At 34.9% G+C, this 4,950-nt stretch overlaps 1 protein-coding gene across 1 annotated transcript in view; it reads right to left on the bottom strand.

Annotated features, from left to right (window-relative positions):
• Nucleotides 1-4,950, bottom strand: part of LOC145998983 (cyclic GMP-AMP synthase-like receptor) — a 109,399-nt gene that overhangs the window by 18,921 nt on the left and 85,528 nt on the right. The window lies entirely within an intron of this gene.

Raw genomic sequence — 4,950 nt, forward strand, 5'->3', positions numbered from 1 at the left:
AATCGGGATTCACTTTAAAAGAGGTTTCGCATTTATACGTTTTGATTTTTTTAAAGTTCTTAACGGATTTTTATTTGAAAATTCTGATTTTCTCAAAATTTCGGTAGGGGCTGTAACCCCATCAGCCACCCCTCTACGTACGCCAGTGTTCAACGAACATGTATTTTTGTTGTGTGTGAACAATGAGAATTAACTAAATAAAGTTATTGGTACGTTGTAAGAGGCTAATGTATAGACAAAGACTAGGCGGACAAGAATACAGTCACCAGTTCGCCTTCCCATTGTATTTTTTACCGCAGCACGTTTGAATGTCTCTCTTTAAAATGTGTCACCTTGTAGACTAGACAATTATTCAAACGACAATAAGCTTAACTATTGTAAATGTTTTGTTGGTAAGAACAGGAAGACAATCCAGTTGTGAATTTTCAGGGACATTTATGCGGGGAAGAAGCCGGAAAAATTCCAACCAATTTTGGGAATCGAATCCGGATCTCCCGCGTGATTGTCACTTGTCAGACGCTCTACCGACCAGATCACCGCAGCTCCTTGGATGAGTTCCAAACTTTGATTATTTCAATTTATTTTAATATATTTTCTTGTATTTATGGATCTTCTTCACCCTTGAAATGTCTCACCTCGTTGACCAGACAATTATTTCGTAACAAAGAAACAAAAAAAATGCTTCCAGGATTTGATAAAAATCGAATGACTAGAAAGTAATTTCGTTCTAATGTTTTCATAAATACTATATTTATGGGGATCTCTACTACTTAATAGTAGTAGTAATTAGTGGTATTAGTAGTAGTATTAATTTAGCTAATTAATTAATTATAAGTATTATTAATTAATTGTGATTTATTATTTAATTAAAGTATAATATAACAATGGTAATGTGAATTTGGAAAAAAGTTTTAGAAATAACACCCCCCTTGATGAAATCCTGCGTACGCTACTGAATATGTCTGTATTATACAGTGACGCAACCACAGGGAGGGCAGGGGTCATTGCCCCTCCGCCCCCAAACCTTCCGCGGAAGTCAATTCTAGGGTAGCAAGGGAGGACAAACATTGACGGCCAAGGGCACTTGCATTGGGAGCACAGAGGAGCAATTACTCCTTCGATTTCAAATTTTATGCAAATAAAAATACATTTTGTAAAATTTTCTTGCTTGCTTCACTCGCATTATCTGCTTTTCTCGTTTTCGTCGAGTTCAGAGCTAAGGGCGGCGGGAGTCGGCCATGAGCGCTGAATGATCTAAAAACAAGTTGTAAAAGAGAGAATGCCATGGCGTCCAGTGAAATTATTTACGCCGTATTAAATCAATATTGTTTTGAATTGCAAAAATTGGATCTAAAAATTTTCTTGGTCGCTTCGTTCGCATTCTACTTCTATTCTGTAATGTAATGTATTTAAATAAAATGTGTTGTATATTTGTATTGAATAAGCTTTGAATACGTACACAATTTAGTGTTAGCTTGTTGCATACGTATTTTCTATTTCGTTCCATCTTGCATATGTGTAAAACATGTGTTGTACATGAAAGTTACACATGTACAGTGGCGGCGATTTGGTCCCAAGGTGCCAAAACTGGGGGGGGGGGGCAAAGACAATACATTTCCCTTCGTATATAAGATTTAGCATAGTGCGGGGGCAAAAGTGGCGAAAACTTGAGGGGGGGAGCAACTGACCACCCATTAATCCCCGCCACTGCACATGTATCTTCGGAATGCATTTATCATTCATTTTCTGCCATTCAAAAATACAGTTTCTGTGCTTGATTTCCATTATTAGGTAATGTGAAATTGACGGTGTTGAAGTCGAAATCAAGACTCCCGAGTGGAGTCACATAGTGGTTCGGAACTCACCGGGAAATTTACAAGCATTTAGAAAACAAAGGAAGCTATTAGGATTATAGCAGGATTAAAAACTAGGGAATCGTGCAAAACGTTAAGAAATACAAAATATTAACCCTCCCTTCACTGTACATATATGAAATGATATTATATGCGAGAAAAATATTACACTACGAAGTTCAATAGAACATACAAATAACACCAGAAATAAACAGCTTCTAAAGCCATTCCTCACCAGGCTAACATTAGTTCAAGAAGGACCCGAACAAATGGCAAATTAAAATATTCAATAACCTACCAAATTAAATAAAAGCAGAAAATATGACAAGTTTCAAAAACAAATTAAAAAATAAACAATATTAGTTAACGAGGAATATTATATCGTTAGTGAACGTCTAGATTGTAAATTATAGAAATTTTGCAATAATATTTTTTTATCTGAACTGTACTGAACACTCCAAATACCATATATGATTCATATGGCGTAATAAAATTCTGATCGTTCTTTAAACTGGAGGTCCAGTCCCGATCAGCCTTTCTGTGTACAAAAACATAAAACAGATAGGCCTACAATTTGCCACTAGGAATATATAAATTAACACGATCAATCAGTTTGTTCATTCGCTATGTGCTTTGTTTAGAATTTCGTTGTTTGGTTCCAGCGAAATTATCCCTCTGAGGTAAAAATCGAGTACAAAGCAATGCAATAATAACAAACTCAAATTTCGATTGTCGGAGTTCTAAAGTTTCACTGGAAACCGATATTTTGGTATATTATATCTGGTATAAGGAGCCTTGTACAATTTGAAATTTTGGTAGTACATTTCGGTGCAATTGTTTGTTTGAATTGTTGTTTTAGGTCCATTTTATGCACAGATAGGGTAACCGGAACTGGGCCTACAGTTGAAAGTGGGATTCGAACAACGTGCAATGTGCCTGTACTGGGTATCGAACCCCTTGAGTATAAGGAGACGCTGCCCGTTCGGTATAATTCGATGACACGATAAAAACCTCAAATTTTGGATTGTCAAGTTTCTATAGTTTCACTGGAATCCGGTATTTTTGGTACGTACAATTCAAAATTTTTGATACATTTTTATATTTTGTTACAATTCGATAGCAGTATCGGAACCTCAAATTTCGAATATCGAAGATGCAATTTCTCTCGAACCTGATATTTTGATAAACGATATCTGGTATACAATTCGAATATATTTTTGTTTAGAGCTTCGTTGTTGTCGGGTTCAAGCGAAATTATTCCGTTTGGCAGTTATATTTCAATTCTTGATCACGGCGTAGCCATTGAGTAGATAAGGGTGGGCTCTAGCCCAGTGCGAATAAGTGTTAGGACACACCGTTTTGCCAAGCAACAGTCTATATGAGCAAGAAATTAAAAGAGAACTTGAGAAATACAGATAGAGGGACAGAGGGGAAAAACGAGAGCGATTGAGGAACAGAGGAAGAAAGAGCGACAGAGAATCAAAAGGAAAATGAGAGAGGGGAAGAATGTGTAAGAGAAAGAAGCAGATAGAGAAAATGAGAAAGAATTAAAGAAAATTTAAGGAACAAGGAGAGATAAAGAGTGAAAGAGGCAAAGAGATATAGGAATTGAAGAAGAAAGAATGAAAGTGGTAGAGAAGCTAAGGAAGAAGAAAAACAAAGCTTAAAAGAAGGAATAGCGAAAGTGGAGGAGAAAGATGCAGAGGAACACAGGAAGAAAATGTGACATGGACAGGCAGATGGAGAAAGAGGTGAAGAAATCAAAGGAAAGATGAGAGTTTAAGAGGGAAAGAAAGAGGAAGGAAATATAAAGAACTGTAGGAGAGAATTTCAGTAGCCAATACCACTCCAAGCAGACGCACCTGAAAATATTCACCACCTTTGAGCCAACTGAAAAAAAAAAATATCTCGGAGCGCCACTAATTCTTAAGCTTCTGCTACATCAGTTTCAAGCCAAGGAAGGTTGTGAAATATTAAACATCAACAATACTTGAGTTCTTTATTATTCTATGATATGAAGAACATAAAAAATGCGCTTGATCATTGTAACGTTACAAGTAATAGTTTCCACACGTTGTACCTTATTAACATTATCAATTTTTGATTTTAGTAATTATTCATAAATGTGTAAGGATAGTCTACATAAGATTTAGGAATATGATTCGAATTACAAAACTAAACATGCTATATGCCGTAAATATATCAATTAACCTCATGGTTGTTATCTAGTTGTTCTTTGACGACTAACACACAATATTGGAGCCCCAAAGCTGTCAACATAGTCACCAAATGTGAATCTATAGCAAAAGAAAATCAGACACGCATACGAAAAAACCAACATTTCTGCCAAATTTAATACCACACGGAATAAACTTAACACTGAATTTACTTAAAACATTCCTTTAGAAAGCTGTTTAAACTAGCGAAGTATACAAAGATGTGTAAAGAAAATTACCCATTTTCCAATTAACTGAAAATACAAAAACATTTACCGTTAGTTTATTTATAAGGTACAAGATAACATACAGATTTTCGAACATAGTTTTGAATCAGGAATGTCTCTAAAACTGGCGACTTGATGGATTAAATATCACAGTCGTATTTTGAGATTAGCGGCCGTTAATTTTCAATGTTCAACTCACTCAGTTTCGAAACTTTCTTTTAAAAAATAACCCTACTGTACTTGGTTAGAGTTACTGTTATTTTGCACCAAGAGTAAACACGTTAAAGTTACTAATTTGCAAAGTAACTCAATTACAGTTTCCTTTACTGTTACTTGATTGTAAGTACTCATGCATTCATTGCAAGTTGGCAGTTATTTTACTTGGCTATTAACATCAAAAAAATAAACATGGATATTCATTCAACTATAATTAACCTGATATGCTTTACAGAAATATGCGAGAAATGAAATCAAGCTAAACCCCCTTAATTGAAAATCAACATTTACAGCTATTTTTTCTTAGAAAACATATTTTTTTTACTAATTACTGTGGCAAGTTCAGAATAATAGTCAGAGATTATGTAATCTTATGGCCAAGGTATTAAAAAATGCAAGTGATGCATTCGAGATAAAACTTAAATATTTTTATCCTAA

This window comes from Lepisma saccharinum, chromosome 14 (assembly GCF_977018435.1).
Source record: "Lepisma saccharinum chromosome 14, izLepSacc3.1, whole genome shotgun sequence".
Lineage (NCBI taxonomy): Eukaryota > Metazoa > Arthropoda > Insecta > Zygentoma > Lepismatidae > Lepisma > Lepisma saccharinum.